This window comes from Pan troglodytes, chromosome Y, assembly GCF_028858775.2.
Source record: "Pan troglodytes isolate AG18354 chromosome Y, NHGRI_mPanTro3-v2.0_pri, whole genome shotgun sequence".
Taxonomy (NCBI): Eukaryota; Metazoa; Chordata; class Mammalia; order Primates; family Hominidae; genus Pan; species Pan troglodytes.
Window position 1 is genome coordinate 18,547,261 of NC_072422.2, and position 24,952 is coordinate 18,572,212.

At 35.2% G+C, this 24,952-nt stretch overlaps 1 non-coding gene and 1 pseudogene across 1 annotated transcript; one reads left to right on the plus strand and one right to left on the minus strand.

Annotated features, from left to right (window-relative positions):
* Positions 1-2,041: 2,041 nt before the first annotated feature.
* On the minus strand, positions 2,042-4,585 carry LOC100608230 (ras-related protein Rab-9A-like; annotated as a pseudogene).
* Positions 4,586-12,701: 8,116 nt separating this feature from the next.
* On the plus strand, positions 12,702-12,865 carry LOC112209522 (U1 spliceosomal RNA). The gene has a single exon (XR_002944357.1). It is a non-coding gene; the product is annotated as a U1 spliceosomal RNA (small nuclear RNA).
* Positions 12,866-24,952: the final 12,087 nt, after the last annotated feature.

The following is a 24,952-nucleotide window of genomic DNA, read 5'->3' on the forward strand; positions in this document are numbered from 1 at the left end:
TTATCTTTTCAGTCACTTCAACACTTCCTAGTTGTCAGTCCAGAGATCCAGAAAGCACTGACTGTCCAGACACCACCTTTCACTGGGTACCACACTGGTGCGTTACTCTACTTACCACTTTGCTACTCTACCTGACACGTTTATTGTCAGAAAACTTATATGGTGGTGTCATGATACAAAAGCGAAAATTTAGGTTTTTCCAGAAACGTAAATAGTTTTCTTCTAAGATAAGAAGCAGTAGGAATGTTTTCTCTTCAACTTGGAAACTTTCCCAAAGAATGAAAATTAACAAAATATTTATTTAATTGGAATGGAATTATAATTTTGTATCCTCTACTCAGCACATTGTAATTGTTACATAAGTTATTAAATGCACATTTGTCTATTCTCCAAGTTCGGTAGTTAGCCTTTTCTATAAACCGAACTCTCTCTATGGAAAAGCTTTCTATTCATAGCTTGAATCTAGCTGTATATATGACAGACTGTATGGAGCAACTTCTGTACCACTGGGAACCACCCTTCCTTCAAACTATGAAGTATCGTCTATGGTCCTTCTGTCCAGGGTGGCTCTGCAGCTGCTTCTCACTGCTCCTGCTGCCACACTCACCACCTGCTTTGTTCTCCTAGCATTTTCTATTGTATTTTTTATAAAATCTTTCCCAATGGCTACATTGGGTGGGGCCAGGAAGAGAAATGTTTTGATGTAATTTTTCAGAACTCCACCCCCTATATGACAGCCACCTCCCCTCACCCAGCATGTCCTTTGATATCCCCATCACTCCCCAGTTGCAGGTCTCATCCACCTTCATTCCAAGCTTCAGTTAACTTCCGTAGAATCAGATAGTCACCAGCTGCATGGAAAATTAACATCCATAAGAGGACACAATTTGCTTTATCAAGTCTGATCTCTGCAGCAAATATTTTTTTAAACAAACACAAAATTCCTTGAGAGAGAATCACTAAACGATGTTCAGTAATAGAGGAGGCACTAAGCAAATACATGGGCTAATAAAGACATCTTTATTTACCCTCTGACAAAGTACAATCCTTCTTAGTATTTCCTCTGAGAGTGATAAAGTTAGCTTGTGTCTTGTGTTCAAAAGCAATGGCTTAACTTCAACTAGGAGACTTTCCACAAGAGTGAAGAAAGTAACACAAATATTAGCTATCCCATTAGTGGAATTGTAATTTTGTATCCTCTGAACACATATTATATTTCTTAAATCAGTTATCAAATGCAGATTTGTCTTTTCTCCAAGTTCAGTAGTTGGTCTTTATCTGAAAACTGAACGTTGTCTATGGAAATGCTTTTTATTCATGGACAGCTTGAATTTAGCTGGATGTGTGACAGTGTATGAGGCAACTCTTGTGCCACTGTTGGCCATCCCTCCTCCTGGGGCTGTGAAACATGACCTGTGGTGGTATAAGTTTATTAATGACACACAAATGAAGAGTAATTACTAGTAAGAATAATTCTAATACTATGTGGAATGGAAATAAAAAAGGTTAAGTCATTTTGAAAAGGATAAATAAGTAAATTAAATAAGAATGCATTGGAAATATGTTAGATTCTAATCTTTCATATCCAACATTATTGTCTTAGGAAATCATTTTCTTTCACCAAGAATACAATGTTAATTGCATAAAAATCATGTACATACAAAAATTAGTTTCCCATTTTTCCAGGAAAAAATTTCAAGTATAAATTCTAGAATAGTCAAGTTTCTTATCTTAATTATAATTAAAGTCTTGGTCCTCTCATTTATTAGCTCTCTAATTTGCATGTGTAAATCAAAGAAACCATTGGTTTTTAGACAACCATTACAATTTATAAGTGTAAGGTTTCATTATTGAGAAAATATATTCTTCCATGAGTGGATATGTCCCATCTCCCACCAACTAATGACACAGGACTATACACTTGTTGAATCTTATTAGTAAGTAATACACTGCTACAAACACTAATTGTCTTCTCCATGTCCATGTTGATTTTGTGTATATGTGTGAATTGGTTAGAATGCATCTGCCTTAACTCTAACATTCAATAACAAGATGTGCTAGGCTTGGGCTTTTGGTGAAGGTTGAACATGCCTGTGTTCATCAAGTGATCTGACGTATCCGCAGTCGCAAGAATTTTTTGAACCCCATCCTCAAAGGCTGCTGCCACATTTGTGGCATCTTTTGCACTTGTTACAAAGTAAGGGTAGTCACTGTCCTTCCTGCATAATGCAGCTGTTCTTCTATAAACACCTGCCTTTCGTTTATGCCAGTCCTGGAATGCAGAACTACAAAAGGAAATCTCTCAGGTTCTTTCCAATTACTTAAGTTCTGGAAGCTTCCTAAATCATTGATTCTAAAAATAAGCAGAGAACTGTCAGAACCTCTGTAAAATGGCGTCCTCAGGCTTCAGAATCTCTCCTGATCTGCCATGTCACAAATCTGTATGGTAACAAAATGTCCATCCCTTTCAAATCTTATTTTAAAATTCCACATCTATTGCATGGAACAGCTGAGTGCCAAACTTATTAGTTACTTATCTGTTCCTAAGTGAACTCCTCCCAACCCCACCGTCTCCAAAGAGAATTACTTTAAAAAGTGATGAATTTCCTGCCACTGTTAATCACAAGAGCTTCAAGAACCCTTGAAAATAAAAAAGCACCATAACATTCCTTTTTGCCTACCTATTCATCTATATGAGTGTATGAATATCAGCTTTATTTATTTTTCTTTTTTTTTTTTTTTTTTGAGATGGAGTCTCGCTCTGTTGCCCAGGCTGGAGTGCAGTGGCATTATCTGGCTCACTGCAAGCTCTGCCTCCCAGGTTCACACTATTCTCCTGCCTCGGCCTTCTGATTAGCTGGGACAACAGGAACCTGCCACCACGCCTGGCTAATTTTTTTGTATTTTTATCGGAGACGGGGTTTCACAGTGTTAGCCAGGATGGTCTTGATTTCCTGACCTCGTCATCCACCCGCCTCGGCCTCCCAAAGTGCTGGGATTACAGGCGTGAGTCACCATGCCTGGCCGAATATCAGCATTTAACTGAAGTAACACACATAGACCTACAGAATAACTAAAAATAAGACTTGTTTACTGGGCATATAGCCATGTGTGGGCTACTATACTACCATGATTCTCTGAAACAACTAAAAAGGGCTCACTCTTCCCCTTTATCAGGTCACAATTGACTGTGAAGCTGGTACTTTAGCTGAAATGTGACATCAAAGCTCTTGTTATGAACAGTGAATCCATGAGAAGCCCCTCTCTGCTCATAGTAAGCTCCACTACTGTTGGTTAGAGATGGATAAGAGACCAAAGATTGTATGTTTCTGATACAGCAAGATTTATACCTTAGGGAGTATGTTTATGGCAAAGGTAATGGAGGTTAGTGTTGAGAGAGCAAGAAACTTTATAGTTATATCTGAGCCAAAAGGAAGAGCCATGTTTAAGCGAGGCACGTTGGTTCATGCCTGTAATCCCAGCACTTTGGGAGGCCAAGGTGGGCAGATCATGAGATCAGGAGCTTGAGACCAACATGAAAAACAGGCTGAAACCTCATTCTACTAAAAATACAAAAATTAACCAGGGGTGGTGGTGTGTGCCTGTAATCTCAGCTACGCAGGAGGCTGAGGCAGGAGAATCCCTTGAATCCGAGAGGAGGAGGTTGCAGTGAGCTGAGATTGCACACATGCACTCCAGCTTGGATGACAGGGCAAGCAAGACTCCATCTCAAACAAACAAACAAGCAAACCAAGTAGGTTTCGTCTTTTCATATAGGCCTGTATTTCTTGGACATGTTGTTTGTTCCTTTTCATTCCTTTTTCTCTGACATTTTCTTTATGCTTTATTTCAAAAAGTTGATCTTCAGTCTTTGATATCTTTCTTCCACTTGATCAATTTGGCAAGTGATAATTGTGTATCTTTCCGCAGTCTTTTTGCTGTATTTTTGATTTATGTTTTTCTCTAAACTAGTTATTCCAGTTATCAATTTCCCTGACCTTTTTTTGAGGTTCTTAGCTTCCTGGCATTGGGTTAGAACATTCTCCTTTTCTCAGAAGAGTTTTTATTACCCACATTCTGAAGCCTACTTCTGTCTATTCCTAAAACACATTTTCTATTCAGTTTTGTTTTCTTGCTGATGAGGAGTTGTGATCCTTTGAAGGAGAAGAGACTTTCTTGTTTTTGGAATTTTCAGCCATTTTGTGCTGTTTTTTTACATCTTCTTGCATTTATGTGCCTTTGTTCTTTGATGTTGGTTACTTTTGAATAGTTTTTTTATGTGTGCGTGTGTGGAAATCCTTTTAGTAGATGTTGATACTGTGCGTTTCTGTTATGAGTTTCCCTTCTAACAGTCAGGCTCCGCTGCTGCAGGTGTGCTGGACTTTGCTGGAGGTCCACTTCTGACCATTTTTGCCTGTGTTTCACTATCAGAGGGTGCAGAAAAGCAAAGATTGCTGCCTATTCCTTCCTCTGAAAGTTTCCTCCCACAGGGGCACCTGCCAGGTGCCAGCCAGAGCACTCCTGTATGAAGTGTCTGTGGATCCCTGCAGGGAGGAGTCTCCCAGTCAAGAGGCATGGGCTTCATGGACCCACTTGAGGAAGTAGTCTGTTGGAAATCTGCACCTCTCTTCAGAGCCAGCAGGTAGGAAGGTTTAAGTCTGCTGGAGCTGTGCCTACAGGCACCCTATCCCCCAGGTGCTCTGTTTCAGGGAGATGGGAGTTTTATCTACAAACCCCTAACTGGGGCTGCTGCCATTCATTCAGAGATGCCCTGACCAGAGAGGAGGAATCTAGGGAGGCAATCTGGCTACAGTAGCTTTGCTGAGGTGCAGTGACTTCCCAGTGGCTTTGTTTACACTCTGAAGGGAAAACCACCTACTCAAGCCTCAGTACTGTTTGACGTCCCTGTCCCCACCAATCTCAAGCACTTCAGGTTGACTTAAGACTACTGTGCTGGCAGCAATAATTTCAAGGCAGTAGATTTTAGCTTGCTGGGCTCCATGGGGAAGGCATCCGCTGTGCTAGACCTCTTGGCTCCCTGGATTCACCTCCCTTTCAAGGGAGTGAACGGTTCTGTCTTCCTGGCATTACAGGTGTCAATGGGGTATGAAAAGAAATAACTTTTCAAGCTAGCTCTGTGTCTGGCCAAACCAGTTTTATACGGCTTGCATGAAAATTTATGTTTAGCACCTTCAATTATGTGTTATAATGTAACTTTTAGCAATTTTTAAATTTAATGTAAAACCTGTTATTTTTTGTTTGTTTGTTTTTCCTGTAAATGGCAGTAACATTAAACCTTTTCCATGGGTACAAGTGAATGATATATTCTTTTCCATGGGTACAAGTGAATGATATATTTGTACATTCACATATTTAACTATTAGAATTTCTGGGAAGCTGGATTTGCTATAAAGCTACTTTGAAAATGATCTGTTTTCTTCTAGATGTCCCCAGACAATAGACAGAAACCCTGAATCCTCTTTCTGAAAGAGGACAGTTATGCTGAGAAAGCACTGTGTGTCCCCAAGATTTCCTCTAGCTTAGTCCCATTGGTCTTTCAAGGAAATGGACAGCAGGCCAGACTTTCTCCAGTACAAGGAGAAAGCCAGGAAGAGGTAGATCTTACCAGATGGCTGAATTAGTGTTGTTTGTTGGATGTTCCAGTTGGAATTGGCAAAGGGTCTCCCAGACTGGAGACACATGAGGAAGAGAGAGTAAGATAATGAGAGAGATGGAGAGAGAGAGAGAAGAGGAAAGAGGGAGCCAGTGTTAGGAAGTGAAATAACTATTGTTGGTGCTCAGAGGTGGATTCCTGAGACTTGAGGGTTTTAGGGCCCTGACCTGAGCCTTGCAGTTCCCTTCAGGTCAGTTGTCCTTCTCTTTAAGAGTAAAATGAGAGAAAAGATGGGGCATGTGGCCAGAGACTCTCAGGATCCACGAGTTAACTTAGGGTAAACTGCCATTGCCCACAGCTTCCTGGGATGCAAGGGAGCCTCTGCCCCCAACACCAGTCCCGGATTTCAGCACCCAATGTAAGAAGTAAAGAAAGAGGAGAGAAACCTGAATGGTGACTTGACAGTCAACACAGACAGGTTTATTTTGAATCAATCTGAGAGGGGTGGCTAGCCAGGTTAAGTCAGAGCCACACACTAACAGATAAATAATTTTTCACAATTCAGTCTCGGAGAGTTTATCAGAGGCTTGCACTGCCTCTGTGTCTCTTTGCTGTGGTTATCTGAGAGAGAGAGTTCCTTTTCTGTTTTTGTACATCTTTCTGGAGTTGCAGGCATATCCCCTATGTCTGCTTCTAGCTTCCCTATCTTAGTGCACCTGAAGGGAAAGGAATGTGCTTGTTATTTGTAGTTAGGAGAGAAGTGATTTCCTTGAAATGCATGAGGCTAAAAAGAGAACTGGATGTTAAAGTGATGGTGTTGGTTCAAGATGAAGGTGCTCCTGCTCTATCACTTCTAGTCAGGTAATTGTACAGCTATTATTTCTGTTTTGCTTTTTGGAGTAATTAAATACTTACAAATAAATTCTGTTGTCTGCAAATTCAAATCAGCAAACTTATATGACTCTAATTGATGTATTTTCCATACACAAATGCATGCTTACAATACATTACAACACCTGTGAGATCTAAAAATTATTTTATGCTAATGAATACTGATTTCTGCACTCTCTGAAAAACAAGATTAAGTGATTTTTTGTATTGAATATACACAGTTACTTAGGAAATCCCTGAGGTTTATATTTTTTAAAATGTCCTTTTCTAATGGTTAAATTGAAATATATTTTAGTAAAAAAAACCTGTAACATAAAATTAAAATTAGTGACAATGTAAATAACTGCATGGCTTAAATTATTCTTTTGAAGTTGTGGAAGTGTTGTTGTTTTTGTTTTAATTATAACAGCATACAACATCTGCAATAAAATTTACCACAGCTGTTCATTTTTTCTCTCAAAGAGGAATTGTATTTAATAATTTTCTTTGTGAGATGTTTGCTGTTTATGAGAACAGGACTCATTATTCAAATAGAAGTTGTTTTTAAATCTTGATTCTATTACACCAATGAATAATTGCTTTTCAGAGAAATGTAACAACTTTAGCAAGAGTGGTCAGTTACTAAGAGCAGTATTTGATCTCCTGAGAAGAAAAGATTCAGAGCATAGGGTTTATATTTACAGAAATATATATTTGTTTGTAATGTATGCAAGCTCAGGTAAGATATTTTCATAATTTTATATCAATGATGTTTTTATTTTTATATATTAAATGAGAAGCACATTTTAATCAAGTTATAACATGTAAACTGTCCTAATGTACAAGCAATATTCCATGTACATATACACATATACATATCAAAATGCATTGCAAATCTGTGTAACTTTAATGTATTTCATGTATTCTCAGGTAATTTATATTCATGCACTTGTTTCATTTTTCTGGTAACCTTTAAGATTAGATATTGTGCCTGATTGATGACCTCTTGATGTTATCTTTTTCTTTTGTATTTTTTTTTTTTTTTTTTGAGATGGAGTCTAACTCTCTGGCCAGGCTGGAGTGCAGGGGCATGGTCTCATTTCACTGCAACCTGCCTGACCAATATACATATGTATATATATATGTATATATATACACGTTTATATATATGTATATATATACACATTTATATATGTGTGTATATACATACACACACACACACACACACACACACATATATATATGTATAACTTTTTTCATACTTTGGTACAGACAGGGATTCACCATGTTAACCAAGATGGTCTCGATCTCCTGACCTTGTGATCCGCACACCTCGCCCTCCCAAAGTACTGTGATTACAGACTTGGGTCACTGTGCCAAGCCGATGTTATCTCTTAATGTTGCTTTTTGAAAAGTACTGGCTTCCAGGTCATATCCACACTATCTAAATCAGAATTTCTAGAACCTTGAAAAGGAATCCATATCCTTAAGGGATCCCAAGTGGTTGTTTTGCTGGTCAGGTTTAAAAATGACTTCTATGTGAAACTTACCATATATGTATGTTTTTGTTAAAATAAAGTAAAAGAAATTTAGTGATAATGTAAATAAATAATTCAGTTAAATTTTTTGTTGATGTTAGCATAAATTAAGAAATGCGATATTCAGTAAAGCTCTCTTAGAGAAGCCTGATTTTTGTCACATCAACCTATTGCACAGTAGTACTAAAGGCATGGATAGATTGTCAGAAATGTACAACAAAAATATTTGTAGTGTTTTCAGTGTTATTTTATGTCATTTTTATGAGTGAAAAGAAGGGGAAATTTATTACAGATGCTGTTGTCCAATTTGAATATCAGCAATTCAGGTGTTAGTGCAACTTTTCAAAAATTACTAATTTATGGATATAGCTAGAATTTAATTACTAGTTAATATCTACCTGATATTGATAAATATTAGGTCACATTTATATGATGACTCAGACAATTAGCAGATCATTTTAAGTAACTTGTTAGAATCACAAATATTTTACTATCTAAAACTAAGTTCTATGGTCACACATTCCTGTAATGAAAGTGTATTTTTATTATTAATATATACCTCCAAGAGGAAATAAATTTTACCCTTTCCTCTTCCTGCTCTGACCATCTCTGTGCTTTCTTTTTCTCAGCCTAGTCTGACTACATCTGAGATGCTGGGATACTTCTAGTAGAGTAGAAGCATACATTATAGAAACACAAATACAATATTTATTTTAAATTTAAAATTATGAAACTTAAAAACTCACAAAATTTTTGTTTTGCTCAATTTAACTTGAGATTTTAGTTTCTCATACACAACACATGGTTGGTTTATGATATAATGTAAGTTTAAATGTAATTGCCAAGGTTCAATATACATTTATACATCTTAAGGCATTTAGGTAGTATGTTTTAGGTTTTAGGAATTTTTGGATTTGAGAAAACTGAGTCATCACATTTGCATCACATTGTGTGTCATTCCCTGTAAGGCTCCCAAAAGTACCCAAGAATTAAACATACTAATGCTTCTATAAAAGTAACGGGTATTCCCTTTAAGGGTGAAGGGTACGTGAATGAAGGCTTAAGTAGTTTCCCTCAATTAAGTCTTTTTTGCATCGGAAATTGAGTTACATACGAATCTTAGTTTTAAAAGCCTTGCTTAATTGGGCTTTTTGCATTTCAGATAAAGTATTTTGAATCTGTCTTAATTATGATTTTGAAAATACAGTAATGAATTAACAGCCCAGGTGGGCTACAAAGCACCATAATAAACAAGAGAAATACAAAGTGCTCTCCTGCCTACTGTAGGGAGTATGTGACAGATTTGAAGAGTAAAAAGCATCTTGCAGTAGAAAGGGTTACTTTGTTAAGCTTTTTTTTTTTAAGTAGCTAATGGGTACAGACTTAGTATTGACATAACTTGGCTTTTTAGCAATCATGTGAGATATTCAGTGTAACATGATAGACCACTAGAGGATCACAAAAGGCATATATTCGTAGCATGTCATTAGCTATAAAATAGAAAGTTCCACAATAGACCACAGTAAGGAAGTATTCAAAATTATCTGTAGAAAAAGATTGTGGGTGCTCCATAATAGAAAAACTAGCAATGTAGAACATATGTGTAGACAAATTTATGAGCTCTTTATGAGTTAGGATAGCCAGGTGTTCGTAATTGGAGATTTGAGGAAGTGGAGCAGGAAAGAGATGTTAATACCTATGTCCCGGGTGTGATTTGATAAGCTGTGGGAATAGTAATGCAATTTACTGATAGAAAAAATAGAACCTCTTTGAGTGGATTGCATTTTAGAAACATGTGGGACACCAAATAAAAAAATGTAATGGGGAGTTGGATACATATGTCCACAATTTGGAATCATCTAAAAGGATACGTGTGTTACCACAGATGTAATAATGAAAAAGAGTCACAGAAAGGTATGTCTTAGAATGGATTTTTTTTTTTAATTTAATGTTATCATGGTAGATAATATTAACTTATCCAAAAGCAATCCATAGCCTCTAAGTAGTTAGTTTAATTAGTATGTCAGAGAAGACTTTTATTATCATTATTATTATTATTATTACTATGATGATGTGTGTGTGTGAGAAGGAGTCTCACTCTCTCACTCAGGCTGGAGTGCAGGAGCAGAATCTCAGCTCACCGAAACCTCCACCTCCTGGGTTCAAGCAATTCTCTGCATCAGCCTCCTGAGTATCTAGGATTACAAGCGCCCACCACCACGCCTAAGTAATTTTTTTATATTTAGAAGAGATGGGGTTTCACAATCTTGGCCAGACTGGTTTTGAGAAAAATGATAATTTTAAAGAACTGTGCTTATTCTAAAAACTGATCTTTAGCATTATTCTAGAACTCTTAGTTGTATCATCTGCAGTAAAAGAAGCCTAAGAATTGCACCAGAATTTGTTGCCCAACTCTACCAGGAGATTCAAAGTTTTATTGTTATAGGATTCTAGAAACAAATCATACTATATATCTGGAAACTCTGTACACACACCCCCACAAACACACAAAATTTTCACTCAGTAGACATTATAATAAGCACACTGAAAACCTGATAATAAACTAAAGTTATTATAAAGCTGTAGAACACAATGATTAAAGGCAAATGATCATCTTAAATTGTAAACAACTGAAATATTAGATTTTAACAATGAAAATTTTCTAATTCTTCTTTTGTCCACCATCATAGATTTCAAGCAGATTAATTAATGTTGTAAATGACATTAAGAGTTCCTATCAATTGAATTTAATTTATGCCATTTTAAAAATTATTTGTAGTCATATATTGTTTACTATGTAACTTCTTTTATTTGCTCTAAAATAAGGCTAAATCACATCTTAACCTCATCTCATCAAAGGATGTGATTACCGTAAAGGTATACATGTTGGGTTAACGTGGAAAATCAATTACGTGGATAATATGGGATTCATGTATTAATTTATTATTCTCCTTATTAAGTTTGTAATGGTTTGTGTAATGAACATTTAGTCTATTCAACAGGCAGTATTCAACAGATATATATCAGCATCGGCTGTGTACCAAGCACCGTTCAAGGCAGTAGATAACAATACAGGCAAAGATAATATTAATCCAAATTGCACATGAAAACTTTTGATACTATTGATAATGTGGCAAATGACGTGATTTTCCCTTTATTATAATTTTTAAGAGAATAAGATAGTGAAATGTGTACTATAAGTGTAACAGGAAGCCTATTCGTGTTATTCTTTACGTTAAATAATTAGATTACTAAAATTACCTTTTCCAAAGAAATTTATATTATAAATGCTCCCATGGCAAAAAGAAAAAACCTGGCCTCTGACTTGGAATATAATATAATTGTATTAAGTAAGATACATGCTAGAGAGAAAAAAACTATTTTATTTTTTTTGTCATGGTAATGAGAAAAAAGACAAGCCATTTTTTTGCAACTTTTAAAATTGACTCCTAAGAACAGTAAACAGTAAGCAGTATAACAGTAGACAGTAAACAGTAAACACCAAGCAGTGTAAATATGTTGCATTTTAGCCAGCTCTGAAAGAAAATGACTGATCATTAGCAAATCAGGCAAATTTAATTGTTGCCATTGAAAATTGCTTTACCCATCGTGTGTGTTCTTATATTAACAGAATTGAAATCAATTTTGTACTGCCAATTAATATTGCTGTTTTATAATCACAGGATTCTTGCTTTACCTTCTAAAATGTCCCTGAAAAATGAGTGAACACCAAGTAAGTTTTGTTTTTCTTAAAAAAGGTAGTCATAAAAGACTGCTCATATTTAGTAAAAATAATGAGGTGAGTTGGACATGGTGGTGCATTTCTCTAATCCAAAGTAATTGGAAGGCTGAGGCAGGAATATTCCTTGAACATTGGAGTGTGAGGCCTCATTGAGCTATGAGCTATCATCTTCTCACTGTAGTCCAGCCTGTGCCACAGAGCATAATCCTAAGTATAGAATAACAAATGGAACTATGAAAAGTAATATAGCATTACTGTGTTTAATTCACTTATAGTAATGCATGGATAGTATATTTAGCAAAACATTTTAAGTTGGTAATATGTCAAGAGGTCAGATATTTGAGTCAGATTGCTAGCTAGCCCCTCAACTGGCTAAATCTGTAATAACTGGCAAAGTATTTCTCCTAACTGTAATTTTTTAATTTGTTAAATGGATTTACTAAGGTTACCCGCTTAAGAAACTAAGTCTAATATTAATTAGATTACCTCAAACACTTGTTCTGAATGGCACATAATAGGCAACAAAATATTAGCTACTACTATATATAATAAATTCTTTTCATCTGCCTATTTTTAAAGCTCTTAGACCACATAATAAAATTCCAGAAGGCTGGGAAAGGCTGTTAGATACAATTGGGTGCCATAAGAGCAAGACTCCATCTCAAAAAAAAAAAAAAAGAGTCACTATCAAAAATGAGCATATCAGTGCATAAAATGTATGGTAGCTTTATTTAGCAGTTATTTCATTGTTTACCATAGTGTTTTTTCTTACAATTTTGTAGAAGCCTGTGTCAGAATTTGAACTTTTTTAGAAGATAGTAATCATGGATGATTGAAATTAACATTTTAAGCTGATACTGGAAATTATTCTAAATTCTATTACATTTATATTTGTATTTTCTTTTGAAGGCTAATGGAAATCTTAAAAAGAAAATGGAAACTTCTCTGCCAGGGGAGATACCATGATCACAAAGGTGGCTTTCTCAGGGAAAGGCTGATTTATTGCACTCCAGATGTGCTGACCCCTGAGATTTCCCCAAATGTGGGAAACTCAGCTGCATAATTTGTGGAAGTGAAGAACTGTGTTTGCGCTTTCATGTGGGAAAAAAAGAAAAGAAAAGAAAATTGACTCTTTTAGTGTATATAGAAAGGTGAAAGAAGGCCATATACTGGAAACAATTCAGTGTGTCTACAGAAATTGGTCTCCTCCAGTACAAAACAATAACACAGCAAGTGGTTATTTCTTAGAAAGATCAAATAGTGTTAAGATGACATTTGCAAATGCTTGAGAACTTTGTCTAGATAAGGGGGTGGGGGGGAAGCCTCCACAGGGCAGCATATAAATCTGGGAAAAAGACAAGTAATTTTTAAATGTGTAAGCCAATGTTTATGTATTAATCTTGCCCTGAAAATATTTAGTTTGTTAAATGATTAACATTGGTTTGTTTGTTCTTAAAAAGTAAGTTTCCTTTTGGAAACAACTTGTGTGAAATGGTCTAAAAATGATGTAGCTAAAATAATTCAGATTTTTCCCCTCTATTATAAATCATTTGCAGGAATTGTAAATATGTTATAGATGTCAGCTTTCTTACATTTCTTAAAAGTTTATTCTAAATGAAGAAAATATAATATAAGGTACAAAATTACTTTTATAATCAAATTGTCAATCTTGTTAAATATTTAGAATTTCGAGCCAGATGACCAAGATGTCTTAGATGGGCATAAGACCTGTCCAGCAGAAGATGCTCCATTATATCCTCATTCAACAGGCTCTATGTATCAACTGGTAAAATAAAAATAATAATAATAATTTTCTTTTTCAAACTTATTTGGATGCTTTACTTATGTAGTCTTCAATTATTATTTTCTTACATATTTTGTAACATATCAGCTGTGACTGCAAATTAAGAAAAAATTATCTAGGACAGCTGTGACAAGATGATCAGAAGAATAGTTTAAGTGGGGTCATGTTTTATTTTACGCTTGTGATTTTTTATTTTTATTTTTTGTAACTAGGTACTACCTTGTCCTAGTTCATAAAAAGTGTGATATTTCAATAAGAGCATAAAGCAATTTATTTAGATTTTCTCAAAATCCAGTGAGAGTAAAAATTAACAATTTTAACAGCTGTAATACAAAGTATACTTAAAAAAATACTCACCAAAAATATAAACAAAAACCATTTATAAGCACTTCTAAGTTGAAACAAATATTTTTGTTAAAATATTCTAGGAAGATTAGCCACAACATAAGTAAGGTAGTTTTCTTTTCACTTTCCTTTTTCTTTCTTTTTTTCTTTTCTTTTCTTTCTTTCTTTCTTTCTTTCTTTCTTTCTTTCTTTCTTTCTTTCTTTCTTTCTTTCCTTTCTTGTTTCATTTCCTTCCTTCCTTCCCACATTCCTTCCTTCCTTCCTTCCTTCTTCCTTCCTTTTTTGCTACCTTCCTTTTTTCTTTCCTCCCTTCCTTCCTTGCTTCTTTCCCTCCTTCCTTTCTTTTTTTCTTTTGATAGAGTTTTGCTCTGTTGTCTGGGCTGAAGTGCAATCTTTGCGATCTTGGCTCACTACAATTTCCACCGTCTGAATTCCAGCTATTCTCCTGCCTTATCCTCCCAAGTAGCTGGGATTAGAATCATGCATCACCACACCTGGCTAATTTTGTATTTTTGGTAGAGAAAGAGTTTCACTGTGTTGGCCAGGGTGGTCTGGATCTCCTGACCTCACAATCCACCCACCTCGGTCTCTCAAAGTGCTGGGATTACAGATTGTTAGCCATTGCACCTGGCCAGGTTAATCATTTAAAGCTTTTCTTGTAACATTTAGCATGACTTCTCATCAAGTTCATGTAGCCAAGAAATGGAATTACCTAAATTACAGCAGGTGCCCAGAGTAACAGCTGTATTGCTCAGAAACCTTATTTTATCACCAGAAAAAAATATAAAACAGGGGAAAAATGTAAAAAAAGGATATTTTCATTCTACATTTTCTTTACATTTAATGTTTGATAGTTTAATTTCTTGTTAAAATAAAGAATATGGATATATTTTTAATAGAAATTCTAAAATATTAAAACCAATCTGCACAAGTTTCATATGTCACAATGTGTGGAGCATGGTAGGTTGTATTTTGTGCTTGGGGCACTGTTGTGGTAGAATTTATTAAGTGATGCTTCTAAAATTTGGTTTCATCTAATCCCATGAAGTGCATATTATCAGAATCCACATACTTTGAAGTCCCATTGCGCCAAGATTTCTGACTGCTTTGATAGCCAGTCACAATTTTCCTCGAAATCAGTAAGTCTCCTAGTTTATTATTTTAAAGCTTTTATTGTTAGATGTAGTGTTCACTGAAGATATAAATGCCTTCTGATTTTAAAAAAATTCGTGTTTTTTAAAAATTTCATGTAATATCTCTATGCCCATTGTTGGAAACAATAGGATGTGAAGTTTGTTCAAATTGGTTAGAATATACTATGTTTTTAAATCTTTTTATAGTATATTAGCATTAGCATTGACCACTATGAATGCAAAATGCAGTCTACATTAGTCAAGACCTATAAATACACTATCAGGGCTACTGATATTTGTACATTTTAATCCAACTATGTTATGCCCTTCCTATTTGGCCTATTGTTATTTGCCATCTACATTTCTCTTCTGGCCTAGACTTAGATTTTGGAATTTCTGTTCCTTAGAGAGTACAAGAGAAATATGGGTAGATTAATCCTATCTCTGCATTACTGCTGCACCTCTATAAGTTTGCCACCTCAAGTAAATACATCATGTTGTCCTGGTTCCAATCACCTCCCAATCATCCTGGAGAGAATACTTCAAATGGAAATCAACATGTCCTTCTTTAATGTACCTCTTAAATTTTTAATATTATGCAGATGTCAGGATGTCACTCGGCCCATTGAAAGTACAAGTGTCACATGCTGGCATCTGCTTGAAAGTCCAGTTTTCTACTGTTCATGTGGTCAGGACATTCATTATTATTTACTACTCATGCATTCAGACAATTGTCTTTATAAAATAATAGTTTAAAGTTTTAATCCTTCATTTAAAAAGAAACAGCATGCAATTTCATCCATGTCCCTACAAAGGACATGAACTCATCATTTTTTATGGCTGCATAGTATTCCATGGTGTGTATGTGATCATTCTCAGTAAACTATCGCAAGAACAAAAAACCAAACACCGCATATTCTCACTCATAGGTGGGAATTGAACAATGAGATCACATGGACACAGGAAGGGGAATATCACACTCTGGGGACTGTGGTGGGGTTGGGGGAGGGGGGAGGGATAGCATTAGGAGATATACCTAATGCTAGATGACGAGTTAGTGGGTGCAGCGCACCAGCATGGCACATGTATACATATGTAACTAACCTGCACAATGTGCACATGTACCCTAAAACTTAAAGTATAATAAAAAAAAGGAAAAGAAAAAAAAAAGAAAACAAACAAACAAAAAAAAACAGCATGCAGTTCAATCATTGAGCTAATTTGCTCATTCCATCTTCAATTGGTCTTTTTATTTCTGGTCTCTGTGAAAGCCTGCCAACAGGATATTGTTCATCCACCTTGAAATGTCATTCGTCAACCAAGCAGGTTGTTGTAGTCAATAGGGAGCTCTTCAAAGGGCATTGCCCATGTAAGAGTGGGATCCAGTAATTCCTGTGGTTGTTCCAAATTTGATGCTAGAAAATACCAGACTACTTGCCCTTGAACAGGATAAGCACCTCCTTGCACTTCCCTGTTAACACTGTACTCTATAAAGCCATATTTTATGTTATTTTGGAAGTCTTCTGAGCACTTCCTCATTAAACTGTTTCCTTAATATGCCCAACACCTTATGGGTGTTCCAAATTTTATAATTATTTTACGGTCTTCTGTCAAAGAAGCAGTCTCAATACCAAGGCAAGACAAGCTAGTAATTATCTTTCCAATGGCACATATTGTTTCATGGCATCCAGGAGTGCCCTAGACCACAATTTCCAGCTAATGCTGAAGAGGGGCATGTGTGGGTTTTCTGCCATGGCCTCACTGTGCCCAAGAACATGTTGCAAGTACTTCTAAAATCAGAAATTGGATCACAAAGACCCAATGTGTAGAGAGAAAGAGCATTTTACCATTCAGAAATGGCCAGCTTTAGTGAAATTTCTTATTTAAATAGACCACCATTTATTGTTTTTAAATGGATGCATTATAATTTTACATATTTACAAAGTAGAACTATTATTTGTATACATGCACACAATGAGAAATGACCAAATCTTTAAATGGCATATTAGTAATTGGTATATTAGTAATTTCAGACATATATGACATATTTGTTTAAAGAACATTCCGAATCTAAACTTCTAGTTGTTTTGAAATCTACAAGAAATTATTCATACCTATAATATCCCTCCTACACAATCAAACTTTAAAACCTATTCCTTCTAATTGTGTTTTTTATCCATTAACTGACTCACTTATTTGCTTGCTCAATGTCTTTGGCAGCCTATAATAAACTGTCATTCTATTCTCTACCTTCATGAGATCAACTTTGTTATTTCTCACATATGAATAAAAACATGCAATCCTTGTCCCTTATATTTCCTGGCTAATTTCACTTAATATAATGTCCCTTATAGGAAGCCTTTTTCTGAGTAATGTTCAGCTAATGTATTGAGGTTTTATAAAACTGAAATAATCACTCACTTAAAATTTACCTTAATTGTTACCAAAATTCTTTGGGTATATAGGACTGTCGTTTGAAAATAGCTAAATGAACAAAGATGTCTTGAAGGTGTCTTAGGACACTAATATTTTACTCTTTTCTACCTCCTGTCTTACTTAACTCTGATTTGTCTTCAAATTAATAAAAATATTCTAGTAAATTATCTTGGGGATCAACATTAAAGACCAAAAGAAATCAGTAATGCACTAATTTAACTTTACAAATATAAGGAAAGAAGTTGCAACCAATACCAAAAGTTACTGAATAAAATGATATATTTTTATACTCCTAATTTTCAAAGTACTTAATTTATTTTTTAATTTTTACTATTATTGCTTATTTCAAACATGGGCTATTATAATTGAGTTCACAGAAAAGTTATTATAAAAGAGTAATAAAATAATAACATATACTGGAAGTAATATAGTAAAGTTTGAACAAGTAGGCAGCAGTAAAGACAAGTGAGTCATCTGCCATGAGTAACTTTTGGGGAATAAGTAACTTTTTGGGGAATAAGTTACTTAGTCTTTCTAGGATTCAGTATCTTCTTTTGAGAATAATGTGTTTTCCAAATTAGATAAGATTATTTACATGGTGAAATCAGAATTATTAACACTCAGTAAGTATATCTATTAACCATAGTTGTGGAAGGAAAGGGAGCATAGACAGAAGCTCCAATAGTCAAAACATGATTGTAGCCATAAAGCAACATACAGTTGGTTTACAAGTATCTAAGACGTTTCTGTGTTTTTCATTTTGTCTTAGGTTTGTGACAAAGAAGTAAATAATATCCAGTTCCTGCCCTGGAGAAGCTGACTGCATAGAAAAAGGAACAAGGCAGATATACATGCCAGAGTACAGTGCTGAGACAACATAAAGCACAACCAACCAAGTACAAAGGTAAGACATCAAATCTGAAATTTTATATTCTGTCTGTTTCATTTGTTTCTTGCTGGTATGGTTAACCATCTTTATATGTGTTAAATTCAACACCTTAGGCACCACACATGCTATAGTACCAGAACTTACATTCCAATTTTTCTTCCAGTAGTGGCTGTTAACCAAGTATTGGTGAATATCATATATGAAGACTCTACTAAAAGTAAAGCTACCCCGACTGTGATGCTTGGATTGTATAGTTTACCGGATCTAGCAAAGAGAAAGACAGTGTGTGTTTTGTAATCTCTATAAATGATAAGTATGGAGACACTAGTAGCTGAAAGACAAATTATTTCTGCCCACTGAAAGGAAAAAAATGAAGAAATTGTAGGAAAACCACTTACTACAGTTAAAATATACTGATTTTAAAATTTAGTTTCTATCAGTGTCTATAAAGAAAAGTAAAAATATAATAACAATAATAAAGAGTTTGAGTATAAACAGCAAAATTCAGGTATTCCATATTCACTTATTTGGAGGTATGCCCTAAATAGGTGATCTATCAGTATAACTTAACTTTTTCACTGCTTTATTTTCAAATGAATACTTTTCATAGGCAGTTTGATGATAATTCTTAACTAATATTTTTTACAAGTTCACATAGCAAATTTGAAGAATAAATTTTTTTCTTTAGCAGGAAAACCTCGCATTTGAGAAAAATATTAGAGAATTTAAATAGAAGCACATCTTATGATACACAGACAATATAAATATGTCAGTCATAGTATCTCAGAGATTTTAGCCATATTATGAAAAGTAATTCCCACATAATTCTTTTAAAGTAAAATAATTTCAGAGATAAAAACAGTAGCTGCTATCAGAATCTTCAAAGTAATAGTAATTAATAATTAGAATTTACCTCACTGTTCTGCTTCTCATCTTCATAAAATCATTGTCTGTATTTTTACCTATGCATTCAATTGCAAGAATGCTGTCTCCATTGGAATATATATACACACACAAACACACACACACACATATATATATGGCTGCTGGATCACAGAATTCATGTGATAAAAAGTACCAGCATTTTGAAGTCCCACGAGATTTTCTGGTGGGTGAGATATAAGAGGGAGCAGATATTCCCATTCAAAAAGTGATTCACAACCTGAGATAAGAAGAAAAAATAATGCTTGTACTATGAAAATAATAATTCTGCCCACTCTTATTTCCATCAACTGACAAATTAATATTAACAACAACTCATCAACAAAGCATCAACACAGTCATTTTGAAAGAACACTTTGAATTTTCATATTAACAACAAATAGAGTGACCATATAGATTTTTAACTACAGACCCCTTAGTTCTGTATTTTAATGATATTACATCTATTTGTTAAAAAAAGTGTTGTTTAAAAAAAATCTCTTTAGAATATATATATAAACTGTGCCAATTCAATTGTTAAATAAATTAACAAAATGAGTTTTTAAAAAGGAAATGCTTCTCTCTACATAGATCCCACAAGACAAAGATCGGACCTTTTAAGGAGTGAGTTTAGCTAGAAACTCCTACAATGTGGTAGAAAATATAGTCACCCAAAGAAAAATATATATGAATATAATTTCACATTTTCCAATAAAAGATCTGTACAGAATGCTATTGTTAATTGTATTCTAACCTTCACTTTTCTCTTGAAATAAACTAAATTTTGTTATCATTCGTTAATTTACTTATATTACCTCCCACCCTGAGTTTCAGTTCTGTGTAAGATTTTAACATTGCTACTTACTTTTTTGGCATGATGTGGACATTTAGAAGTAATAAAATGCACTCAAAAGTTCTCTTCTCACATTATCATTTTTAAAGCCATACCTCTCTTATACTTTAACTAAAATAACATTAAGCAACTTCAAGGCTTGGGATATGAAAATATTTTTAATGCATACATTTTAAATATAAACATAACACTAACTTTGGCTTCCCATTACTCTGAGGTTTCAGTATTTTTTATCACATGATTCAATAAAACCCACTTTGGTTACCAACATCAAATATAGGGGAGCACTTAAGAAATACATATTTTTTTAATTTACTATTGTCTGACATAAATGGTTTTATTTATTTTTTATTTTATTTTATTATTATTGTACTTTAAGTTTTAGGGTACATGTGCACAATGTGCAGGTTAGTTACATATGTATACATGTGCCATGCTGGTGTGCTGCACCCATTAACTCGTCATTTAGCATTAGGTATATCTCATAATGCTGTCCCTCCGCCCTCCCCCAACCCCACAACAGTCCCCAGAGTGTGATGTTCCCTTCCTGTGTCCATGAGTTCTCATTGTTCAATTCCCACCTATGAGTGAGAATATGTGGTGTTTGGTTATTTGTCCTTGCAATAGTTTACTGAGAATGATGATTTCCAATTTCATCCATGTCCCTACAAAGGACATGAACTCATCATTTTTTATGGCTGCATAGTATTGCATGGCACATATGTGCCACATTTTCTTAATCCAGTCTATCATTGTTGGACATTTGTGTTGGTTCCAAGTTGTTCCTATTGTGAATAATACCACAATAAACATACTTGTGCATGTGTCTTTATAGCAGCATGATTTATAGTCCTTTGGGTATATACCCAGTAATGAGATGGCTGGGTCAAATGGTATTTCTAGTTCTAGATTCCTGACGAATCGCCACACTGACTTCCAAATGATTGAACTACTTTACAGTCCCACCAACAGTGTAAAAGTGTTACTATTTCTCCACATCCCCTCCAGCACCTGTTGTTTCCTGACTTTTTCGTGATTGCCATTCTAACTGGTGTGTGATGGTATCTCACTGTGGTTTTGATTTGCATTTCACTGATGGCCAGTGATGGTGAGTATTTTTTCATGTGTTTTTTGGCTGCATACATGTATTCTTTTGATAAGTGTCTGTTCACCGCTACACAAATAAACTAGAAAACCTAGAAGAAATGGATAAATTCCTTGACACATACACCCTCCCAAGACTAAACCAGGAAGAAGTTGAATCTCTGAATAGACCAATAACAGGCTCTGAAATTGTCACAATAATCAATAGCTTACCAACCAAAAAGAGTCCAAGACCAGATGGATTCACAGCCAAATTCTACCAGAGGTACAAGGAGGAACTGATACCATTCCTTCTGAAACTATTCCAATTAATAGAAAAAGAGGGAATCCTCCCTAACTCATTTTATGAGGCCAGCATCATCCTGATACCAAAGCTGGGCAGAGACAAAACCAAAAAAGGGAATTTTAGACCAATATGCTTGATGAATATTGATGCGAAAATCCTCAATAAAATACTGGCAAACCAAATCCAGCAGCACATCAGAAAGCTTATCCACCATGATCAAGTGGGCTTCATCCCTGGGATGCAAGGCTGGTTCAATATATGCAAATCAATAAATATAATCCAGCATATAAACAGAACCAAAGACAAAAACCACATGATTCTCTCAATAGATGCAGAAAAGGCCTTTGACAAAATTCAACAATGCTTCATGCTAAAAACTCTCAATAAATTAGGTATTGATGGGACGTATCTCAAAATAATAAGAGCTATCTATGACAAACCCACAGCCAATATCATACTGAAAGGGCAAAAACTGGAAGCATTCCCTTTGAAAACTGGCACAAGACAGGGATGCCCTCTCTCACCACTCCTATTCAACATAGTGTTGGAAGTTCTGGCCAGGGCAGTTAGGCAGGAGAAGGAAATAAAGGGTATTCAATTAGGAAAAGAGGAAGTCAAATTGTCCCAGTTTGCAGATGACATGATTGTATATCTAGAAAACCCCATCGTCTCAGCCCAAAATCTCCTTAAGCTGATAAGCAACTTCAGCAAAGTCTCAGGATACAAAATCAATGTACAAAAATCACAAGCATTCTTATACACCAATAACAGACAAACAGAGAGCCAAATCATGAGTGAACTCCCATTCACAATGGCTTTAAAGAGAATAAAATACCTAGGAATCCAACTTACAAGGGATGTGAAAGACCTCTTCAAGGAGGACCACAAACTACTGCTCAAGGAAATAACAGAGGATACAAACAAATGGAAGAACATTCCATGCTCATGGGTTGGAAGAATCAATATCCTGAAAATGGCCATACTGCTGAAGGTAATTTATAGATTCAATGCCATCCCCATCAAGCTACCAATGACTTTCTTCACAGAATTGGAAAAAACTACTTTAAAGTTCATATGGAACCAAAAAAGAGCTTGCATCGCCAAGTTAATCGTAAGCCAAAAGAACAAAGCTGGAGGCATCATGCTGGCTGACTTCAACCTATACTACAAGGCTACAGTAACCAAAACAGCATGGTACTGGTACCAAAACAGAGGTATAGATCAATGGAACAGAACAGAGTCCTCAGAAATAAGGTCGCATATCTACAACTATCTGATCTTTGACAAACCTGAGAAAAACAAGCAATGGGGAAAGGATTCCCTACTTAATAAATGGTGCCTGGAAAACTGGCTAGCCATATGTAGAAAGCTGAAACTGGATCCCTTCCTTACACCTTATACAAAAATTAATTCATGATGGATTAAAGACTTAAACGTTAGACTTAAAACCATAGAAGAAAACCTAGGCATTACCATTCAGGACATAGGCATGGACAAGGACTTCATGTCTAAAACACCAAAAGCAATGGCAACAAAAGCCAAAATTGACAAATGAGATCTAATTAAACTAAAGAGCTTCTGCACAGCAAAAGAAACTACCATCAGAGTGAACAGGCAACCTACAGAATGGGAGAAAATTTTTGCAACCTACTCATCTGACAAAGGGCTAATATCCAGAATCTACAATGAACTCAAACAAATTTACAAGAGAAATACAAACAACCCCATCAAAAAGTGGGTGAAGGACATGGACGTAAATGGTTTTAAATATATATCTGATGGCTACCAAATGTTCAACTAGTTGATCAAAAGCAAGCAAAAAAATCATGTGCTAATTTTTTTTCCAAATGAAAATATACTTTCAAAGTAAAGTATTATTAATGAACAAAACAGTTTTATAATTTAAAAACTCAGTATGCATTGCCTTATCTATGTAATGTATTTCTTTCAAAGTGAGGAGTTTGAGACCAGCCTAGGCAACATGATGAAACCCGTGTGTACTAAAAATGTTAAAAAATAATTTTAAAAAATACCGCCATTTGGACTGGTGGGTGACTGTGGTCCCAGCTACTCAGTTGGCTGATGCAGGAGAATTGCTTGAACCTGAGACGCAGAGGTTGCAGTGAACCGAGATCCTGTCACTCCAGGTTGAGCAACAGAACAAGATTTAATCACAATTCACCCACCTGCTACAAACAAAAAATAAATAAATAAGAAAAATAAAAGGATCAAATCAACTGCAAATATATCAGGTATTGTTAATGCCAGTTCACCTAACAAAAGAGAAAAATCCATGTACTGATGGAACTTATATTTCGGCTTTAATGGAAAGCAGTGACAAAATCTAGTGATTTTATTTTTAAGTCAGATGGATAAGGATGGTGGGTTCATTTATAAGCAGGTGAATAGTATAAACTCAAAGGGGATTTGAGCAAATTTCTTGAAACAACAAAGACAGCAAAACCTCTGATGTTGTAGTGTATACTAAGACTCTGAACAAGAAAGAGTGTGGTAGAAGAAGATATGCAAAAGAGAATGAGAAGAAAATAATATATGGTTGTTTGTTACATTATAAAAACCATGGTTTAAGCTTAGGAAAAAGTGAAGCCGGGATTGAATATAAATAGGTAGAATTATTTTAAGGTAAGGACAACATTATATATTTAAATAATAGTGATGATTGCAAAACATTGGGAATATCCTGGAAATCATTGAATGCATACTTTAAAATTGTTAATTTTATAGTATCTGAAATATAACTCACATAGTTTAATAGAAGTAATAGTGTAATCGTTGTAATAGCGGAAGGTAGGAGATCACTAAAGCGGCTGAGTTAATCAGATAAGAAATGTGGATAACCTATATCTTGCTGACAGCAGGAGAAATAGGTAAAAGTGTTTAGATTCTTGACCTGTTTTAAAAGCAAAACATGCAGAATTTGAGGATTAATAGAAACGATGAGATAAAAAGCATGGAGGATGACATTACAGTTATAGGCCTTTGCAACAGGATGTAATTACTATGAAGTGAAATGGGAAACACTTGGGGAAAGTTGTTAGGAAGTAGCATCAAAATTCAGTGTGTAGCCTTGAGACCAGATTGCCTGTTAAACATGAGTATGTGCAATAGAGTCATATATGATTTGGGCTTTGGTAAGAGATTGGCTGGAGATAACAATTTGGGACTCATAGTACCATTCAGAAATCCATTGTACAAGAAGAGATAACTGGGAGATTGAGCGTAAATTCATCAGCAATAATTTAAGGAAGAGGATGACTAAGAAACAACTGTTATATTTGGCCAGGCCTGGTGGCTCACACCTCCAGTGCCAGCACTATGGGAGCCTGAGGCAGGCAGACGGCTTGATCCCAGGAACTCAAGTCCAGCCTGAGATACAGGGAGAGGCCCTGTTTCTAC